This window comes from Saimiri boliviensis, chromosome 13 (genome assembly GCF_048565385.1).
Source record: "Saimiri boliviensis isolate mSaiBol1 chromosome 13, mSaiBol1.pri, whole genome shotgun sequence".
In the NCBI taxonomy this organism is placed as follows: Eukaryota; Metazoa; Chordata; class Mammalia; order Primates; family Cebidae; genus Saimiri; species Saimiri boliviensis.
This window is the reverse complement of record NC_133461.1, coordinates 29,986,485-30,008,719: the sequence shown is the minus strand read 5'-3', so window position 1 is coordinate 30,008,719 and position 22,235 is coordinate 29,986,485. Positions and strand designations below refer to the sequence as shown.

Genomic DNA, 22,235 nt, shown 5'->3' with positions numbered 1-22,235 from the left:
CATGAAGAGCCACAAGAACAGCTCCTGATTCTGCAAGCTCCACCGAACCCTCAGAGGCCCTGCTGAAGATGAGGATGAGGATTGCTGGGATTGGGGTGCAGGCCGGGGGTGCATCTCACAGTCTGGGTCAGGCTGGGAGTGGCTCCCACAGTCTGAGCCACAATTTACTGTCTACCTGAATTATAACTAAAAAACAAAATCTAATCTCACCCTCTTGAGTCATAGAATGAAGTCAAAATTGGTCAAAACTTTTTTTCCTAGTCCCACACAGCCTACCCCTGGGGTAACAGCAAAAGTAACAACAACAGTAACCAAAAAAATCAAACCTGGCCTTATTATAAACCCTTTCTATGGGTGAAGTGTGTTCTATACATCATCTCCTTTAATCGTTATAATGACTTACTAAGATCTGTTCTATTAGTTCCCTATTTTATAGAGAAAATAGAAGCTGAGAGTTGCCCAAGGTCAAGTGGTTATAAAAGGTGAAGGCAGGATGCAAATCCTGGTGTCTGCCTCCTGAGTCCAGCCTTGAACCAGTGACATATAACTAAGTTTCGAGACTTCGTGCCTCCTCCTTCCCATTCCTCAGCCCCTCCCCAGTGTGAATTTCATCTTCTAAGCTTCTGCCAGCCTATCACTGGGAAAGCCCTATTTCCAGCCCTGGTCCCATCCTATCACACTCAGGCCTGGCTCAGCTCCACTTCTCCCTCGGATCTCTCTCTGCTGCTCTAGCTTTCAAGGATTGCCTTTTCTCTGAACAATCACTGTCTATACTACATGTATGGCATACCTTGGATTTTAATCTTTTTTTTTTTTTTTGAGACGGAGTCTCACTCTGTCGCCCAGGCTAGAGTGCAATAGCACGATCTTGGCTCACTTCAATCTCCACCTCCCAGGTTCAAGTGATTCTCCTGCCTCAGCCTCCCAAGTAGCTGGGATTACAGGCACCTGCCACCATCCCCAGCTAAGTTTTGTCTTTTTAATAGAGACGGAGTTTCACTAGGCTAATTGGCCAGGCTGGTCTCAAACTCTTGACCTCAGATGATCCACCTGCCTTCAGCCTCTCAAAGTGCTGGGATAACAAGCATGAGCCACTGCGCCCAGCAGATTTTAATCTTATATTGCTATTCCTGTTTAAAAATGTGTCTGTCATCTGAACTCAACTGTAGGGTTCCATAAGCCTAGACTAATGTCTATTTTTGTGTGTGCTGGTCATTCATATTTAACTTCGAACAAATGCATTATATATAATAAATACTATGGTAAAAAGGGTCATTTAAATAATTTTTAAATGTTATCTACAAAGACTTTTTAGTAACACAGAAAATATGTATTTAATTTTATTACATGAGAAAAGCAACATGCAAACATGCATAAGCAATGCTATCTCAACTATTATAACTACACATGATAAAGCGCTTGGTGAAAACGTAAAACATAAAACATACAGGTTAATAAACAGGGCTAGCAAGGCATGGAACCTCATTCATATTTAGTGGCTGCATCTTCATTATTTCCTGCAATCATTCTCTTATTAACAAATTAGAGAAAGTGACAAACACTCAAAATCCAGACTATAGTATGTGGACCCCCTACTATGTAGGTCCCAAAATGAGCCACCAGGGTGCCTGAAAAAAATTATGATCATTACTGAAATTTATTTTTATGTTAAAAATAGGCAAAAAAGTAAGCTTCCCTAAGAGCAAAAGACCCTTTGAATCATTAACATAAATGAACATATACACATCTCTGAAGTCTCAATTTAAAAGAAAAAGATACTGTATTGTAAATGCACCACGGAAGAATGATGTTTCCAATATTTCCTGCAGCACGAGTACAGGTGATCGCCAGCGTCTTAGGGAAAGTAAATCCTAATGTCTTGAGACGAGGGGCGTGGTTAAACTCACCGGCTGAGGCCCACAGCCCTGGGTGCACCACCACCTACCCCCTGGCTGTGTGCCCCTGGATAACTTCCTTCACCCCTTCCTGTCTCAGTTTATTCCACTGTAAAAGCTGCTTTGCTAACTAAATGAGACAAAGCACAAAAAAAAGTTTCAATTGTTGCCCTGCAAATAGTAATATCTCAATTAATATAGTAGCTATTGTTCTTTGAAAGGGAATTTAAGATCCTGGAAGGTTCAAGGGCAATTATTTGTAGCTATTTCAGAATAAGACTTGAGCAGAAAGAATTTATGAACTGAAGAGGGAGACACTAAGATAAAAAAAAACGGAAAGACATCTTCAGGAGGGGGACAGTTCCAGCTAGAGGGATCACAATGGCATAACTCCTCTCTCTGCACTTCCTGTCCTTCAGGCCACTCCAAATGTGGGTCTTCAAACTACAAAGATCAGAAGTCACTCAACCTAGCGCAAATTAAAGGGGATTACTACAAGAATACGGAGAGTGTAGTAGGCGGTTCTTGCATCACTATAATGAAGTATCTGAGACTGAGTAATTCATGAGAAAAGAGGTTTAATTGGCTCATGGTTCCGCAGGATGTACAAGAAGCATAATGCTGACATCTGCTTCTGTGGAGGCCTCAGGAAGCTTTTACTCACAGGCAAGGTGAAATGAGAGCTTTCAAGTAACATGGTGAAAGGAGAAGCAAGAGGGGTGGGGGGTGGGGGTGGGGAGGTGCCATATACTTTTAAATCACCAGATCTCACTCACTACTGTAAGGAAAGCACCAAGGGAATGGTCTCAAACCATTCATGAGAAACCCACCTCCATGATCCAACCACGTCCCACGAGACCCCACCTCCAACACTGGGGATTACAATTCTGCATGAGATTCAGAGGGAACACAGATCCAAACGATACCGCAGAGGTATCAGGAGTCCAAGAGAGGCATAGCTGAGCACCCAGCAAGGGAGAACTGAACAGGTTACGAACTGAGGCTACTCTAAACATCTTGTTCCCTCTCCCTCCTCTTTCCCCACTCCACTCACTTCCCCTGCTTACTTATTTTGAACCAGACCCACCTAAAACATAAGCCTTGATCTGAGCAGCCATCACCAATGAGCAGAGGCGTCTCAGCCTCTTACTTCAGATTCTTACAAGAGGAAATCTGATTGGCTCAGTTCCTCTGATGGAGCCAGGACCAGGGTCCCGTAGAGCTGGTGTATACCTCTGGTCTGATTAGTGTTGCCTGCTCCTCCCAGTTTTTCTAGAGTGTAGACTGACAAACAAGGAAGCTTATCTCTTGCAGAGATGTGTGGTGTATCTTTGCCCAGGGCTTCACCATGAACAAGGCTGTAGTGCTCATGCCACTGACTTACGAGGTCTGACCTTGAACTCTGGGAGATACCAGGAATGTCTGAGGACTCGAGGGCTGACATTGAATCAGTCCATGTCCTTAAATCTTGCGAAAGGAAATCTGCTTGTTTTATATTCCCTCATGGACTTCAGGGCTTTGTTTAACAAATATTACAAACCTTTCCCGCTCTGCTGGAATTAAACAGCTTAAAATGTATCCTTTTGGCTACTTAATTTTCTTGCTTCTTTTGCCAGTGAGACTGTAACATTTTGAAGGGAGAATTTCAGGTGTGGAGAAGATCTTAGAGATCATGGAGGCCAACTTTCTCATTTTACTGGTGTGGAAACTGAGGCCCAGAGAGAGGAAATGTCACAGAGCAGGAGAGGGGCAGGTGGCACCCAGGACCCCATTTCACACACTGTGTTCCCCTGTGTGCCCTGCCACACCTTAGGCATAGCATGCTCCCAATAAATATTTATTGCTGTACTTCATATTTCACTTTTGCTTTTCTCAAGCTCATCGTTCTCACATCCCTTCTCCACCACCGACTTCAACCTTAGGGGATCACTTTGCATGTGCCTTTCAGGTGTTGGGCTTTGGGGTTGTGCAGTGGAAGGTGAGATGAGGCATGGGTGAAATTTCACCTGATTCTATCAAGCCATTATCTCTCCAGGCCAACACCACGGTAACAGAGTGTAGACACTAGACTGGGAACTTCCTTCCTTTTGCCGGGTCAGTGGCCTCCAAACTGCACGATGAAGCCACTCTCTAGATCCCACCGAAAGTCACTAGTTCTGCAATACCTTCCAGGCCAACACCGAGTAACAGGAATTTCAGCCACTGCTGACCTTCTCCTAGTGGGAAGTCACACGTGGATGTAGCCCCACCTTCCTCCCAGAAGCCTTCTCTGACTGGGAACTCTTGGTTCATTTGACATCACTCTCACACTGGAGCACTTCATTCATTTTCCTATTATCTGCTGGGCATCAGCCTGGTCTCAGCTCCTGAAGGTAAGTAGCTTCTCTCCCCCAGCACCTTGGTGGGCTCCCACCAGGCCTTCAGTCAGTGTGTGGACTGACCAGTAACTTTTCCCTGGAACAGCTAGCGGGGTAGGTGGAGAGAAGTCTTGAGAAGAAGGGAGAACTAGTGTTTTTTGCTACTAACTTAGGCAGTGTGAATGAGGAGAAGCAACTCCTTAAAACAAAGAGAAACATTTTGACTTTTCATTCCTAGACAGACAGAGGCAACTCCTCCTCTTGGCCACTCAAAATCTGTCACAATTAAACCAATGCCAGTGTCATTTGCTTCAGGAATCTCCAGTTCCTTCACTCTGTACCCATCAGCTCTTTAACCCAAGCCTGCAGGTTGGGCATAAAATCAGTCCCAGAGCAGAGAAGGAACAACAGACGATGGGCCACATAAGCTCCAGGCCCCCTACCTGGGGAACTCTGGTCAGAGAGAGCTACAAGGCCTTCCTCCCAAAGATCTCCATTCCAGCCTAAAATGCCCATCATCAGAGGCCACTGAAGAGAGCTCTCAAGAAGAAGACAAAAGTGTCATCGGCAGGCGCAGTGGCTGATGCCTGTAATCCCAGCACTCTGGGAGGCTGAGGTGGGCAGATCACGAGGTCAGGAGATGGAGACCATCCTGGCTAACACAGTGAAACCCATCTCTACTAAAAATAGAAAAATCAGTCGGGTGTGGTGGCACATGCCTGTAGTCGCAGCTACTCAGGAGGCTGAGGCAGGAGAATCACTTGAACCCAGGAGGCAGAGGTTGCAGTGAGCCAAGATTGCGACACTGCACTCGAGCCTGGGCGACAAGACCAAGACTCCGTCAAAAAAAAAAAAAAAAAAAAAAAGCAGAAGACAAAAGTGTCAGAGTTAGAGGAAAGAATCACAAGAATGTCTTAAATGTTAATGAAGGTTTATTAGACTGGAGGTAGAGCAGAGAGCCAGGCACTGAGGATGTGGGAAACAGGAGGGAAGCTTGGGTGGGCAGAGAGCAGCACTGCAAGGCCCCAGGCACTGCCCAGAGAAGGCTGTGTCAGGTGGGGCAGCAGGGGAGGGAGGGGATGAGCATGAAGAACTTCGGCAGATGCGGGTGAAGAGAGCTAGGCCAGGCCGGGCGCGGTGGCTCAAGCCTGTAATCCCAGCACTTTGGGAGGCCGAGGCTGGTGGATCACGAGGTCGAGAGATCGAGACCATCCTGGTCAACATGGTGAAACCCCGTCTCTACTAAAAATACAAAAAATTAGCTGGGCATGGTGGCGTGTGCCTGTAATCCCAGCTACTCAGGAGGCAGAGGCAGGAGAATTGCTTGAACCCAGGAGGTGGAGGTTGCGGTGAGCCGAGATCGCGCCATTGCACTCCAGCCTGGGTAACAAGAGTGAAACTCCGTCTCAAAAAAAAAAAAAGAGAGCTAGGCCAGGAGCAGCTGAGGGTTAGAACTGGGTCCAGGTTCCTTGAAGATAAACCTGATTTCACAGATTAAGATTTATCACCCTCAGGAATCCTTCCTGCACTGCTAATTCTGTTGGTGTGAGTCCATAGAAAGAAAAATTCAGGGATCATTTTTGAGGGCCAGAAAGACTCTGGACAAGAAAGGGCATCAATCATCTTTGAGCACTTTCTATGTGACACAGCCAGTATCAACCCATGATCACCACTGGTTCTCACAAGTCCAAGAAAAGCTGTTGAGTACACGGCCCAAGGTCAACCCTTATGAATGTTAAATAAACTGCCCAAGGTCACAGAGCCAGGATGTGCCATGCCTGGGATTCAAACCCAGAGGTCACACTGATGTCAGAACTTCTGTTTCCCACTGCCCCCTCACCCTAGGTGCATACCCCAAACAGAGGTGTCTGCTCTCTGTGGAAGCTCAAATTCCGCATGTTGCTCAGCTGCTAGCCTCTCCTCACCTCTGAGGGTATGATCTAAAGCAGGCGTCCCCAAATTACAGCCCTCGGGCCGCATGCAGCCCCCCGAGGCCATTTATCCGGCGCCCCACTGCACTTCAGGAAGGGGCACCTCTTTCATTGGTGGTCAGTGAGAGGAGCACAGTATGTGGCGGCCCTCCAACGGTCTGAGGGACAGTGAACTGGCCCCCTGTGTAAAAAGTTTGGGGATGCCTGATCTAAAGGAAAAGCAAAGCCAACACCCAGACAATTTCATTCTTATTTCCTTTGTAGGTGGCTTGCCTGTCACACAATATATAAAAACTAACAATGACAACAAGGTAAGTAAATGGAAATTTGCTGAATGCATAGATTCCAGTACTATTATTTAATATTTTGTAGACTCAGGAAATTGTCCAGATGTTAAAGCATATGAATAACTCACTGCTGAGCCAATGAGGCATAAATGCTAAGAGGGACAAACCAACGGAAAGAGTCAACGGTGTGCTGAAACCTGTTCCTTTGGAGTGGAGGACAACTGGCTTCCGGTACCCACTCTGTACAGAATCATGGCCGGGCATGAGGTGCTTAACTCTCTGGGCCTGCTGCTTCCTTCCAGAAGGGAGGCAATGACAGCTACCATGCTCTTTGGTACAAGAATCAAATGAGTTTTTTTGACAGGATGTGAACGTCTATGGTGTTTTGTGCCTCAAATCCAGGAGACAAGTTCTCAACACAAAACAAAATCCCACCCATCCTTCAAGGCCCATGCCACTCTCCATGGCTAAGTTTTAAAATTTTTTTGTAGAGAAGGGTCTTGCTATGTTGCCCAGGCTGGTCTTGAGCTCCTCAGGCTCCAAAAGTGCTGGGATTATAAGCCTGGGACCTTTCGAATTAGCTCTCTTCTCTCATCTGGAGCCTTTGTACCCTGTAGCCTTAATCAGATGCCTATCCGTTCCTTTACCTTTGTGAAAAATCTTAGAAATTCTTTGCTCAAGTATCACTTCCTCCAGGAAGTCTTCCTGACCCTCTCCCTCGCTCCGCCCCCCAGCCTTCATCCAGCTTGGCTGCTCCAGGTTGTGGGGTTGGGGGAGCTTCACAGCGCTTTGTGTATACGGTAATACTTTCATTGACTGTGATCCTATGCTGGACTGAAGCTCCTTAAGCACACAGACTATGGATCTTACCTGTCTTGGCATTCCTAGATGGACCTGGTCTGTGGAAGGCGCTTACCAAATGTGAATATAAACTAAGAAATAAATGGGTTTCTGCAGCATTTTATACTGCATCATACAGCTCCTCTAATGAGCTGCTAGCCCTCTTCCTTCTTGGGGCATATAGTATCTTACTCAATATTTCTCCTGAAGGCCTCTCTGTGCCAAGCTCAGTTTTAACCAAAACACTGGTAATCTGGTTAAGTAATTTCTGAATTATCCACTACGTTGAATTCTCCCAACTACCCTGTCCCAGCCCTTAGCTTGGCCGACGGAAACTAACTGGTTGCAAAGTGCATATCTAATTACAACATCCAGCCCCTGACACAGAGATACCCAAATGTTAATTATAACATATGCATCTCAATAACCGACGGTGGCATTTAGTGCAGCATTAATCAGGCCACTTGGGCCCCCCAGTGTATATACAAAGCTCCTTTTTATCTGCCATTAGCACAGACTGCACTTTCAGCACGGAAGTTCTCATCCTTAAAGCCTTTCTGACTAAAACCAAGCGTTTCCCTGTAAGCCTGGACTTCGCCTAAGCCCCCAGTTCTCCTACCGCAGAGGCCCCCACCTAGGGCTGCGCCAGTGCCGTGGAGTCGCTGGGCGGCGGGTTTTGGCGGCGCTAGACTGGGCTGTCTTGGCAGCTAAGGCGACATCCCAAGCGTCCCGGGGCCACCCCGCTCTCCAGGGCCCGCCATCCTGGAAAAGAAAGGCGAACTACATTACCCAGCAGGCCTCCCGCCGCCCTCTTTCCTTTCAAGTCTTTGCACGTGGCCGGAGGGGAGGGCGGGGCCTGGACGTCACTCTCCTACATTCTCTTTCCCTGTGTCAGATCAGGGATCATTTTTTTTCCTTCCTCTACTCCCTCCCCCCTACCCGCCCCTCCCTCCCTGTTTCCCTTCCCTCCCTCCCTCCCCTCTCTGCTGGGTCTGTGCGCCGGGGTGCCGGATCCCCTCCGCGGCTAGGACGCTCGGAACTCGAGGCAGGAGTCGGCCCCCCGAGCCTCGTCCCTCCCTTCCCCTTCCCTGCCCCTTCCCCCACCCCTGACTCGGGCTTGGCGCGGCGGCCAGAGGAACCCCGAGGTGAGCATCCCCTCGTCCGCCCTCCTCTTCTAGTCATCTCAGCTTGCTGATCGATTCGGGGACCCGGGAGGAGGGCTGCGTGACGTGCGCGTGCTTACAGATAAATCCGGGAAAACCGCCCCAAACAATCAACCCCCTTCCCCCTCCCTGCGCCTGGGCCAGCGGGTTGTCCGCACCCATCCACCATCCCCTCCTCTCCCTCGGTGGGGAACTGCACTCCACTGTCTCGCCCCCTCCCTGGGTTTGTCCCATTGCCTGCCGGGTTCTCCGCCCCGCGGGGTGCCGTGGCCCTGGAGCTGCGGCGCCAAGGGGGGCTCCTGGGGGGCGCACGGCTGGAGCCCGACTCGCTTTGGAGCTGCGCGGTGTAGCCGCTGTCATGTGCCGGGTTCCGACCCGGGGGGAGGAAGGGAGCGAGCGCGATTCCTCTCCCTTTTGTTTTGAAGCCCGCATTTGCTGCGTCGAGCAGTTGGTTTAGTATCAGCCAAACTTGCAGCTGTTCAGACCGCTCTCCGCCGAGGTAGGGAGCGCGTTTCGGGGTGGCGTCTCGGGGCCCGGGGCTGCGGCACTCGGGTCTGCGGGAGGGACCCCGAGAGTGTGTCTCCACGCCGTCCCTCCCTCCCCCGGTGACTGATTGTGTCTGTGGCAGCGGGCGTGTGTGAGTGTGCGCGCCGGTCCCCGCGGGCTCGGGGATGTCTGTGGATGGCTGTCGTCTAGACAGGGCGCAGCCCTCTCCCTGCGTCCCCGGTGAGCCCGCGGGCCGCGGGGGGAGCGGGGGATGGGAGCAGAGGAAGAAACAAATCGGTGGACCCGTGGCGGTCTCCGCTTCGGTCATTCCCAACGGTTGTGGTTCTGTTGGCTTTTTTATTATTCCTGTCGCCGCGGCGCAATCGGGCCTGGGGAATAATACGCCGGGCGGAGCTGGGTTCACTTGACAGGCTCTGAAAAACCACCAGCGAGTGACCCGAGCGGCCGTGGGGTGGGCTCAGGCTCGGATTCATCAGGACAACGAGCAGGTAACAGTCCCGGGCGCCGGTCGTGGGGAGGAGCGGGCGGGCGGGAGACTGGGGGCGGTGGCTTGGGCTGCGGCGAAGGTCTGGGGCCTCGGAGGGCGGCGTGCCGGTGCCTGGATGTGGCCGGAGGGGGCGTTCGGGACACCGCGCGCTTGAGCCAAGTGTGTTTCTCTATTGATGGCAAAAGACCATCGGGAGTGGGGCGGTCTGAGCCGCTTATCTGGGCGGCGTTGGCTCTGTTTGATTCCGCGAGTTCGCAGGGCTGGGGCTGGGGGGTGTGAGCGGGGCCGGCTGTGTGGCGTGTAGAGGAGAGGGCTGAGTGGCGGCGCCGCGCGCGTCCCCACCCCGAGGAGTGAGGCATCGCTTCCCCCGCCTGGCTGTTTGTGTGTACACACGGCTCCGGTGTGTGTAGGGGGTGGCGGGCGGGGACCGCAGACAGCGGCGTAGTGGGGACGCGCGTGGGCCCCGATCCCCTGCGCGACCGGTCCCTCCAGGCCCCCGGCGTCCTAGTCGGGGTCGTGTGTCCCCGCGCGCGTGCGCCCGAGTTACTTGGAGAGGGGACCGTGCGGCTGTGGGCCGGGCAGACCTTCGTGTCGCGTGTGCTGGTCCTTAGTGCGGGAGTCCCAGGCCCGCTGTGCGGCCGGAGTCACGCGGCCCCTCCCTCCGCGTCCGCGACGCCCCCTGACCCAACAGACTTGGAGTCCACCCTGCGGCGCGAGGGGGCTGGCTTGGCTGCGCCGCCCCCCGTCCACGCTGTGGTGACCCCGCACCGAGGCGTTCCGTGGGTGTGCGTGGCCGCGCTTGCCGCCGCTGGCTTCGCAAACCTGGGGGAGAGTCAGCGGCGGCCTCCCCAGGCCCCACTCTTCAGCCTGGGGACAGTGGGAGCCCAAGGCGGCCCGGCAGCCCCAGCGCGCCCCAGCCCGCCCGGCGCAGTGTCTCTGTGGCCCGGGGATTATCTCCCAGGCCAGGGGCCCGCGCGGCCGGGGAGGAAGCCGCTGGAGCTGCCGGCTCCACCGCCGCTGGAGCCTCCGCAGGGCGAAAGTGACACGGCGCGAGCGAGCGCCGCCGCTGCCGGCCCGGCCGGGGCCGAGAGGAAGGAGCCGCCCAGAGCACGGGGAGGGGCCGCTGGCTGTCCGTTCCCAGTTTCTCGTGCCCAGGGCCAGGTCTAGGCTGAAAACCTCAGGAATCCAGGCTCCTAGCGGACTCCAGCTGCGCGAGGAAATGGCCTGGCTTGCAAGAACACCCATTCTACGGGAGCAGAATGCGCCGAACAGACGCTAGAAGATGGCCAGGACACGCTCGGGTTGTCTGGGGAAACTCTCTTCGAGTGTTTGACACAGGATTCGATTTACACACAGATCACCTCATCTGTGTCAAGTACATGTCCTGGAAAATGGATGCTCAGAGGCAGTAATTTTGTAACACATTCTAGGGTACAGTGCCATCAGTGATTAACAGGTTGCTAGAATAATTATATGTCTGTATGACCTTACAGGGCAGGGTTTGTTTTTGTTTCCCAGATATCATAGCATTAATTAAGAGGGTCCTGTGAGGTAGGAGAGTATTAGTCCCATTTTACAGATGAACACACTGAGGCCCCAAAAGTAATGTGGCTTTCATAAGGCCTCTCCATGGGGGAAGGGCCACATTCCCCCTTTTCTCAGCTTATGGCATTTAACTAATAGTGGCAACTTTTTTTTTTTTTTTTTTTTTGAGTATGGATTCTTGACACCTCAGGAAATACTGAAGCTAAGAAACGGAGTATATTATGCTGACATGTATTCTTTCTTAAAACACTCTTGATTTGCTAATCTTTCCTAACGAGAGCAGCCACTAAAGAAGTCTGCATTACCGTTATTACCACTCATTTAATAATTTGCTGTTGATGAATGGATAGCAGCTGTGATACATCCAGTATCTGCCAGAATCATAGGTGCATGTAATAAATGCATGTGTTATGTCTGTTCATGTAACACTTACCTATGTTCATATGGCTGTGTTCATTGAGTCTTTTTTTTTTTTTTTTTTTTTTTCTGAGATGGAGTCTCACTCTGTCATCCAGACTGGAGTACAGTGGTGCGATCTCGGCTCACTGCAACCTCCATTTCCCCAGTTCAAGCGTTTCTCCTGCTTCAGCCTCCTGAGTGCACACTACCATGCCCAGCTAATTTTTGTATTTTTAGTAGAGGCAGGGTTTCACTGTGTTGGCCAGGATGGTCTCAATCTCTTGATCTCGTGATCCACCCACTTTGGCCTCCCAAAGTGTGGGGATTACAGATGTGAGCCTCAGCACTTGGCCTTTCATTGAGTCTTTACTGAATTCAAGGAGCAAAGGACTTATACATGTCTGCATGGATTTCTCAGAGCTCATGCATGTCAAGATTGTCAGCCTGGAGTGTTATTAAGTTTAGCCACCTAATCAACTAATTAACCATTCACTCACAGATATGTATGGGCACCTACATGTTTGTGTATCTAGAAGGGTGTATGAGGAAAATTTAATAAATGTTAATTAAGTCCAGCAAATGTTTATGAAGCACTAACCTCACTTAGGCCAAATACTCTGCTGTGTTTAGGGCACACAAAGATAGTAGAGCAGAAATAGTTGAGGGAACAAATCATAAATATTTTAGAGCAGGCACCCTGGAACTTAGTTTCACTTATGTTGGTTTCAAGGGGCCCATAATGCCAGCTCTTATTCTAGAGCAAATGCGGAAGGAAACGATAGGAAAACACCTTAATGACCCTTATTCCCTTGAACTTCAGGCTGCTTGGAACCTCCCCAGAAGGCCCAGATGTATGCTCTTCTGTGGAAGTTAGGCAGCTGATGGAAATTATCCTGAAGCCAACAAACAGGTTTCTGGCGACATGGAGCTAAAGATACGTTCTCTGTGGTCCTGCCCAGCTCAGATGTGCTGTGACTCAGGAAGAGGCTGCGGCTTTGGTCAAGGTCTCACTCTGGTCCTGCCTGGGTGTGGGAGTTTCTGCCTTACAGGTCTGTGTAGATGTGTTAATACAAGTCTGCTTTTTATCCAATTGCAAATTAACTGTGTGGTCCCAGATATTGTCCTCTAATTTTATTTCAGTTTTGGGCTCCATTGTCCTTGTTTTAAGGTTATGTTGTTTGCAGTTCAGGTCATGAAGGAGGAGGCAGGAGGTGGATGGGTAGTTAGAATGGAGAGAGAATCCTAAGCACAGAGAGAGATCAGGAGGTATAAACACACGGGCAAATTAGTTTCTGAGAATTCTCCACAGTGGTGGTATTTCTGCATAACTCACCTGATAATGTGGCAGCCTCATTTGATGTCCTTGGGATGGCAGGGGGAGGGGGCGTCTACCTCGGCCTCACTGCTGATTCACTGGCACCCTGAACTCAGCTGCTTCCTTTCAGGTTTGAATTTTCCTTTGCCCCCTGCCTCCTGCTGCATGTGGTTTAATTTAGAATCTTGCTGTAAAGGTGGCCTTCTCCCTGTGCTAGCACCGTGCTCTCAGCATCTGCCTCTGATTTTGGAATTAAGGCTGGAGCTGTGGTTCACAACGGAGTGAGAACAGACACATCCTTGGGTCCCTGGCATCCAGAGCTGGGGAGGACTTTGCAGATCATCTAATCTTCACATGAAGACCTAAACGCCTCGGGAATTGATGACTGGCCCAAGGTCATGGCGAGCCCTTAGCAGAGTGGGTAAAAAATTCTGGAGTCTGACATTTCATCCAATTATCTCTCTATGTACCATGATGCTTTCTGGAAAAAAAGCTGGGTTCTTACTTCCCAAAGAGTGAGAACTCTCTATCTTCCTCTCTCTTGTCTTCTGATTCTGGGAAGAGCTCTGAAATTCATTTTTTTGTCTTGACTTTTCTTTCCTTCACAGCTGGCCCTTCCTGCCTTATGATCATCTTTGGCATTCATGAACAAATGAGGTTCTGCGTGAGGAAATGGGAGGTGGGGGGGATCCTTGGTGTCTTCCAGTGAGTGCTCTTAAGTTTGGTCTGTGGCTTTCTGTCCCTGAGGCAGGGTCCGCAGGAACTTTCTGGAAGTGTTTGCAAAGCTGAGATGCATGTGTGCTTTTGTAGGAAGAGGATCTACAGATTTCATTTGATTCTCAACTGACTCAAGTAAGGAGAAAACTACTGGTAGGAGAAGGACAGAAATGTTGGATAGTGGTTGGTTGACACCGGGGACCACTTTAATACCCTGCACTTGATTTGGCTTTACAGTTTGCAAAGTATTTCACACAAATTATTCCATCTGCCTTTAATTTATTTTCAATTATTATTTATTTATTGAGACAAAATCTCTCTCTGTTGCCCAGGCTGGAGTGCAATGGCACAATCTCGGCTCACTGCAATCTCCACCTCCCGGGTTCAAACAATTCTCCTGCCTCAGCCTCCCGAGTAGCTGGGATTACAGGCACACACCACCACGCCCAGCTAAGTTTTGTATTTTTAGTAGAGACGGGGTTTCACCATGTTGGCCAAGATGGTCTCGATCTCTTGACCTCGTGATCCGCCTGCCTCAGCCTTCCAAAATGCTGGGATCACAAGTGTGAGCCACTGCACCTGGCCCATCTGACTTTTATAATAGACGGTTATCATTATCCGCCTGTGAGGGAGTTGTTGTTATACCCATTTTGCAGAGGAGGAAACTGAGCCTTCGTGGTTAGTGACATGCCCCAGTCACAAGGAAGCAGTAGAGCAGGGACATGAACCCTGACTTCAGACTTCAGGTCCAGTGTTCGGGGCTGAGGTGGTTTGCTGTCTGACAGCATCATGATGAACAGAAAGCCGTGAACTTTCCAGAGCTTCTTGATGCCAACTGTTGACTCATATTCAGCCATACAGCCAGACCCAAATGCTCACTTACCCAAGGGGTAGAGGAGATAAAGTATGGGAGACAATTACCATAGCAGCGATCTGTAGGATGGAACCAGTTTGAGATGGTTTCATGGACGAGTTGAATTTGGGAGTAGGCCTGGGTCATGGTGGAGGAGGTTTTAGGCTGGGGCAATGGCCCAGAAGTGGAGAGGGGGAAACTGGGTGCTTGGGGTGGGGAGAGCAAATCTAAGAGGTTTACTTGATCATCCTGTAGTCTCTGTGAGCTTCTCAGCAGTTGCTGGGCTCTGTCTCTATGCCTGTCTCTGTGCCAGGCCCTGGGGCTATGACTGAACAGGTATAGCCCTCTGCCTTCAAGCAGCCCACTTTCTAGTGGGAGAGACAGAAGCATAAACGATTCTGTTCGATGTGGTGTAGAGTGTGCAGGTGGAGAGAAGCCCAAGGCCCTTACAGCAGCACAGACAAGGGGCAGCTACCTGCTCTGGCCTCAGATGTCAGGGAGGGTTTACTAAAGGAGACGGCTCAGGATCTGAATCTTAATGGATAAAAAGGAACTGGCCAGGAAAGGAGATGGGAGAAGGGCATTCAGGGAGAAGGCATGGTGTGCGCAGGGCGTGGAGGCACGAGGCTGCCTGGGTGTAGGAAGGAACCGCAAGCGGAGAGGTCAAATGCAAGGGCGGAGAGGCAGACAGCACTCGGAGTGGAGGAGCTTTGTGAGCTTGGCTTCAGACCTTGGCTTTTAGCCTGAAGGTAAGGCATAGAGGAAGGGCTTTGGCAGAGAGCTGTACAGCCATGGATGGGAAGGGAACAGGACTAGGAGTCGGGCGGCCGTGGGGTTGGTGAGGCAGTAACATACTCCATACGGCATCCAGGACTCAGGGGATGAGACCTGGAACAAGGGCCATACATCTAAGTATGGACCGAAGGTCATACATTAAAAATAGTTGGGGAGTGAAATCCGCAGTGATTACTTAGACTTGGGGGATAAGGGAGTCATCTCAGTGGCTCCCAGGTTTGTGGCCTCACTGACTGGGTGAACGGCAGCTCTTAACTCAGGTGCAAACTTTTGGTTGCTGGAGCAGGGTCTGCTGGGGTTGAGGTGGGAGGAAAGATCGTGATGAGTTCAGTGCTCTAGGTATTGAACTGGAATTGCTGGTAAGACAGTGGGGTGGCATTGCCTTATAGACAATGCACTGTGCAAGGTAGAGGCCGCAGAAGCGTGGGCCCAAGCTGAGCCCTGAGAGTGGGGACGCATTAGCCACTGAGCATGACCGCGGTGGGGGCTGCTGGAGACAATGAGAGCAGACCTCTTCCTCCCATTGTCAGAGAATCCTTTGTCATGCTGGCCGCTGTCATCAGGGAAGCCAGGCGGGGATGCTGTGTCATGCTGGAGGCCCAGCTGGCAGAATCCGGAGACAGCCAAGAGCGTGTTTCAGCTGGAAGCATTAGAGTGAGTTAGAGGAGAGGCATTTCGGTTTTTAACATCCACAGTGAGCAGAGCCCTGTCCCAGCCCCTTGGAGTGTACAGAGTGGGGAAGCCCTAGAGCCTGCTTCCAGGGGCAGGTAGTTTTGTTGGGGAGAGAAGACATGAACATATGAAGCCACTGAAAAGCTGTAGCCACCCCGGCAAAGAGTGGAATGCAAATTAACTAGGAGTGTTGCGATCCCTCTGTTCCTGCCATACTTCATTTTTATAGAACTGATGTGTTTTAGGCAGAGGTCCAGTCTTTGCATGTTTGAATTCTCAGAACCGACAATAGTGCCTGGCACGTCGTGAGTGAGTGTTCATTCAGTCTACGCGTGTGAAGCTGCAGGGATGTGTCCATAGTTGTCTGGGATGGGAGGTCAGCCAGGGAAAGTTTCCATAAGCAAGTCCAAAGGGGGCATCCCAAGACTGAATTAGAATACTTTTAGTACCACAGTGGAGTAAAAATCTTGAAAACCTTCCAATGACGCAGCACCTAGAAATGCTGTATAAGCTGTAGCTAGTGTCATTTCAAATAAGAGCTAAGCTCATGGAATATAAGGGAAATCCCCGGAGATCTCAAAGGGTGAGCTACAGCTGAGGCTCGTCTAGGCCTGGGGGTTGGGAGAGGTGTTGAGGGGTAGTTCCTGGTCTCAAAGCCCACGGAGCTTTGTCCTGGCTACATATCCTCCAGGACCGGAGATGATACCAGGAATGGAGAGCCCTGCCTAAAGCAGGACCTGGCAAAAGTTGGCATGCTGGGAGAAAGGCTGGGCTAGACCCCAGCCCGTCCACATGGGGGATGGAAAGTGGCCGTGCTGCCTTTTATTTGACCTGGATATGAGGTGGAGAAAAACCTTCCCTAGAATGTGAGACCTCAGGCCTGCTAGAACTTCGAATGTCCACTACACATGTGGTCTGGGAGGCCCTCAAGAGAGAAATTAGCATGTTAGAGACACTGGCTTGGGGGCCAGTGTCTTCCTGACTGTGGGCTCTAGGGCATCAGGGGCCTAGGGGAGAGTCTGGGGCTCTTTGCCCTTTGCTGACTTAAATCTCCACCTGGGGAGATGCTTTGCAATTAGGGCAGGGTAAGTGAGTGAGGAAGGAGAAAGGGTAGAGGCGCTCCTCGGTGGGGGGCTTTTAAACAGGCCTTGGAGACAGCTGCATAACTCGGGAGGCATGTGCCAGACGGCAGAGCAGGACAATTCCGCCCAGGGCTTAGTCTCTTAGGAAAAAACTGCAGATGAGCCCCATCTAAGAAACCCAGAACATTCTCCCTGCTGCATACTCAGGTCAGGTTCTTACAGATGAGACTGCTTTCCAGCATCCCCTTAAGGGTGTCTTGTGTAGATTGCAGTTGCTACTGATCCTCTAGATCAGGCACTGCATTGTCTTCCCGTGCCCAGAGTCTTTAGTTCCTACGGTTTCAAACTCAGGAGACATCTTAGAGGTCACCTGGGCAGCCCTCCACCTGGTGTGGGAATCCTGACTGCACCAGTGCTTGGCTCTGATGTGCTGCTTGTGGCTGGGAGTTTATTACCTCAGAGGCAGCACCTTCCCTTATGTGATAGCTGGAAAGGCCTTGTGCTGAGCTCTAGCTACCCTCCTGGCTGGCCATTGTTGCCCATCGCCCCTGTAGCTGTTGTGAGAGATGGTTTCTAGACCTTTCACCACCCTGCTTACTTTTGCTGGAAGGGCCTCCACTTGTCAAGCTGAGATTCTGTGAGAATGCAGCCAACTCTGTCCTAACTTACTTCACACAGAGGCAGCTTTTGAAGATAGATGTGAGGGTAGCTGAGTCGGCTGCATAGGCGCAGTCTGCGATGGGGGAGTTCTGAAAAGCTTTGGCTCGGTGCTTTTCAGAAGATCATGAGCGAGGCAGCAGCACCTGCTACAAGTTCCTTCCTCCAACGCCCAGAATACATTTCAGCTTATAAATTAGTGACTTGGGAATCCCATGCAGGGAGCCTCGTGAAATTTATTGAGTGCAGGGAGTTTATTGAGTGCCTATTAAATGCCAGGCACAGTGCTGGGCACTCTCTGTGTGCCTTGCAAAATGAAAAATAACTTCTCCGAGGGAGACAGAAAGGAAGAGACATGGTAATGTCTAACTGTAGTTGTGACAATTGAGCCCTGAAGAGATTCAGAAAGAATGTGTGTGGTTCCATCCAGAGTGGGTGGGGCTGACACATTCCCCATGTTGTTCTCTTATAGGGCCTTCCCCTGGGGCAGGCCGAATCATGATCTCACCATTAGCTTGGAACCCACAGGCCCATGCCACGCTCTTGTGGCATTTGCTGAGATACTTACAGGTTCGAACCATGAGATCAGGAAAGAGACCTGCTAGAGAATTCACATCTTGGCATGTCACCCAATAGGCTGGTGTCTACAAGCAAATTATTTTCTACAGCATGCAGTTTATCTGTCTCCCGTATCTACCTACAGTGCCCTGGGCACTCTCAGGATGCACAAAGGCTTTCTGCTCCCCCAATCTCCTTGCATCTGCAGGGTGCTTGGCATCTGTGTGGGTCACATATTCAGCAGATTGGGTAATGAAGAGCATGTGTTGCCTTTGCAGTGAGGTTGCATCAGACAGCTGGATGTGCCTGGACGTGCTCTGCCACTTGCATGAAGGACCCTGTGCGGACCAGGCCAATGGTGAGGGTCAGGGATTCTGAGAAAGCATCCAGTTTCTCTTCTCCCTCAAACAATTGTTTCTTCTGCCCACATTCTATTGATTTGCCTTAATCCTTTTAGCTTACCGGTCTTACTCTTAACCTTTGCTTCCGTTTAGTGGACACGCATGAGGTATCTGAGTGGGTCAGGCTCTAGGAGTGAGGTGCGATGAATTGGTGTGAGCCTGGCAGGGTCCTGGCTGCCCATCTTGCTGGGAAGACAGAATAGCCTCGTGACAGTGTAATGTGGTAAATATGGGGTCAGGAGAATGAAAAGGGTATCTAGGCAGCCAGAAGTAGGATGACTGTGAATTCTTTTTTAAATGGATAATCATGCTGAGACACAGATGTCAACTGAGGTTGTCCTGGACAGGTGGAGGCTTATGGACACATGGGTCTGGGAGGGCACAGGCATGTAGGTCACACCTGACATTATTATCAGACACTGTTATCCATCATTTATAATGCAGGGTGCACATGGGGTGATGGGGGAGGTGCTCATGCATAAGAGGGTTGGCAGCTGTTTCCTCGCTTTGCTCAGGATGGAGGGGAAAACATTATCTGTGGGGACTGGGCTGGGAATTCAGATGGGGCTCAGTTTACAGCCACAGGGTTCTATCTTATATCTCACCATGATCTCAGTTTTGGGATTGGGGTGAAGTATGGAGAGGTGAAAACCATCTGGCTTGTGGGATGTTATTGGCTGCAGGTAAAAGAATAGTGTACTAACAATGGCTTTAAAAACAAAGTGTTTCAACTCAGCCAGAAGTCTGAAGGTAGGAGCTCTGGGACTGGTTCATTCAGGGAGTCAGCGATAATTTCAAGTACTATGTCTAACCTTCTAGGCTGCCATCTTTATAGCACATTGGCTTTTGTTCTCAGGCCTGTCCCCTATGGTCATAGCATGGCTGCCACTGCTCCGGGCATCACGTTCTCACATAACTGCATCCAAAGGCAGGCAGGAAGGTTAGGTTCTCCTTGTCTGTCTTAATTTGTCAGGAAGGGAAGCCTTTCCCAGAAATCTGCTGGAGATTCTATCAAGTCTCTTTGAAGAGAAACGAGTCAGTGCCCATGCCTCCGTCCCAGCGGAGGATGAGAAAGCAAGTCTCTGGTGGTTTCCACTTCATCTAGAGCAAGAGGCAAGCTCTGTTTGCAGGGAAGTGAGGAAGGAAGCAATGGTTGGATAAGCAAAGATGAACATTTGCTTCACCAAGTTTCAACATGCTTTTATTTATTTGGGGGGTGTTAGCGAATTAGCTTTATTTAAATGTAGTTTTTTTAAATATCTCAATTTTTTTTTTTTTTTAAATACCAACCCTGGTTCTGGCAACCACCAATCTGCTTTCCTGCTTTCTATCACTATAGATTTGCCATTTCTAGTAATTCTTACTTCTTAAGCCACGGGTGATGCTGGGACATAGGACCCCAGGTGTTCTATGGATGCCTTTTTAGCTATTACAGCTTCTCATCCTCCCAGCAGCTCCTCCACTTTCCTGACACTGGCGCCAGGTGGAGAACCCCAGCAGGCAGAATTGTCCAGAGGGAGGGAGCCTATGTTACTGGTGGCATTGTTACTCAGGGCATTTATGTTACTGGTGGCCTGGGCAGAGGACTGGAAAGGCCTGAGGACCTGAGGCTCTGGTAGGTTGATAGAGGATGGCGGTCACCTGTGCAGGCAGCTGTGGGATTGAGAGAGAAACTGCTGCTCAGCTGTGGCCTGCACACTCTACAGAATGAGTTCCGTTGCTCATGCTGATTGGGAAGCCTGGCCCCAGGGAATGCAGGGCATGGGAAGATGGTGGTGGATGCCACCTTCCCCTGCCTAAGCCACTGTCCCCTCGATACACACACATACAAACAGCCCAGGCGGTGGGACTGACCATGCAAGCAGGGGGCAAATCTGTCCCCTCTGGGCTCCTCTGCATTCTGCTCAGGGCATCATTTTGTCTTCCTCCTCTCCCCACAGCATTGGTCTGTGGGTGGCTAGAGCACTGAGCACTTCTCATCACTTCCTACCTCCTGTCATTCCTTGGACACTTGCCTATCTGTCCTCTGGGGTCATGAGCACCTTGATACTGTCCTCAGAGTCATCAGGGCATTTTCTCTAAGGCTGGGGTGTTGCTGGCCACAGGATCCATGCTTCACGGGAAAAAAGGTATTTTTTAAGGCAACATGCGTTTGTTAGAAAGAGACTTGTTTGTTTGGTTATCTGTCCAGATTCCAAACCAGTTCAGCGGTGGCTCTGCACAGTGCCCTGGATGAGGACTTAGGGATCTCTCCACCTTTTCCTCCCTAAAAGGAAGAAAGGTAATCAACTGTGCTGTTCTGGGCTGAATTGTGCCCTCTCAAAATTGATATGCTGATGTCCTAACTCCAGCACCTCAGAATGGGATTGTATTTGGTGGCCGGGCCTTTAAAGAGATAATTAAGGTAAAATAAGATCATGAGAGTGGGCCCTAATCTAGTACGACTGGTGTCCTTAAAACAAGAGGAGAACACAGATGGGGTCAACAATAGGAGGACACAGCGAGAAGGCGGCCGTCTGCAAGTCCAGGAGGGAGGCCTTGGAAGAAGCCAACCCTGCCAACACCTTGATCTTGGACTCCCAGGCTCCAGAATAAATACGCTTATGCCGATGAAGCCACCCAGTCTGCAGTGGCCCGTTATGGCAGCCCTAGCAAATGAATATGGAAGGATTCTCCCGTACAGCTTGCAGAGGGAAGGTGGCCCTGCTCACACCATGGTTTTGGATCTCTAGCCTCCGGAATTATGAGATCATACATTTCTGTGGCTTTCAGCCGCCCGATTGTGGTCCTCTGTGATGGCAGCCATGGATACTAATACACATGCATTGTGTGTTATGCCTGTGTGTAGGACTTCACCCCCTGAGTGTATTTCACCTTTCAGCTGAGTGTAGTCATTATTATGCTCTTTTGCAGATACACCTGAAAAGTTAGGAGTCCCCCTGAGGTCACACAGGGAAGCCAGGCTACAAACCCAGGCCTGTGTGGACTCTGGCCTGCGAGCTGCTGCATTTGGGCAGTGGGGAGATGTCTGTAAATGCAGGGATTGAACAGGTCTTTCTCCTGAAACCCTAGGTGATCCAATAATAACTTTCAAAGGCTGACAGTTAAGTATTGCACTGTCATAGTGAGCACTTTGCATACGCTGTCTTGATTAGCCATTACAGCTTCTGTTTCATAGATAAGAAAATGAGGGCACAGAGAGGGTGTCTTAGTCTATTTGGTGGCTATAGCAAAATACCATAGACTGGGTAGCTTGTGAACAGCAGAAACTTATTTCTTGGGGTAGGAAGTTCAAGATCAAGGTGCCAGCAGATTCAGTGTCTGGTAAAGGCCCACTTTCTCTTACATGGCAACTTCTTACCCCTTCTTTTCATGGTGGAAGGGGTGAGGGGTGTCCTTTATGAGGACACTAATCTCATTCATGAGGCTCTGCCCTCATGACCTAATTGTGTCCCAAAGGCCCCAACTCCTAATAGCATCGAGTCAATGGTTAGGTTTCTAACTTAGGAATTTTGGGAGGATACAAACATTCAGACCATAGTGGAGGCTGAGCGTTTTACCCCAGGCCGCACAGCTAAGAAGTGGCATAGCCAGTTTTGCTCAAGACTTGCCTGACTGTCACACACAGGGATTGGCAGGTTTCAGATTCCCCTGTGGCCCCCTGATGTTCTGAAAAGGTCACTGGCCTCAGCTTGGCCACTTGTGATCTGGGCACTCTAGGAAGTCACTTCACATCTGGGTGTTTTGTCCTCGGTGACCTCAGGGCTTGGACGA

General features: G+C 50.3%; 1 protein-coding gene and 1 long non-coding RNA gene across 9 annotated transcripts in view; one reads left to right on the top strand and one right to left on the bottom strand.

Annotated features, from left to right (window-relative positions):
* Positions 1 to 8,075, bottom strand: part of LOC141580782 (uncharacterized) — a 117,257-nt gene extending 109,182 nt beyond the window's left edge. For all 3 annotated transcript variants that reach the window (XR_012513105.1, XR_012513106.1, XR_012513107.1), the window contains exon 1: positions 7,945 to 8,075. This is a non-coding gene — a long non-coding RNA (uncharacterized LOC141580782). The remainder of the gene's footprint in view (positions 1 to 7,944) is intronic.
* Positions 8,076 to 8,175: 100 nt separating this feature from the next.
* CTIF (cap binding complex dependent translation initiation factor) overlaps positions 8,176 to 22,235 on the top strand; it is a 322,760-nt gene continuing 308,700 nt past the window's right edge. For 2 of the 6 annotated variants that reach the window (XM_074383489.1, XM_074383490.1), the window contains exon 1: positions 8,235 to 8,455. The gene's annotated coding sequence lies outside the window, so the exon portion shown is untranslated. Of the gene's footprint in view, positions 8,456 to 8,898; positions 8,973 to 22,235 lie in introns of all 6 variants that reach the window. The other 4 variants (XM_003926082.3, XM_003926081.3, XM_074383491.1 and 1 more) reach the window with 4 other exon arrangements.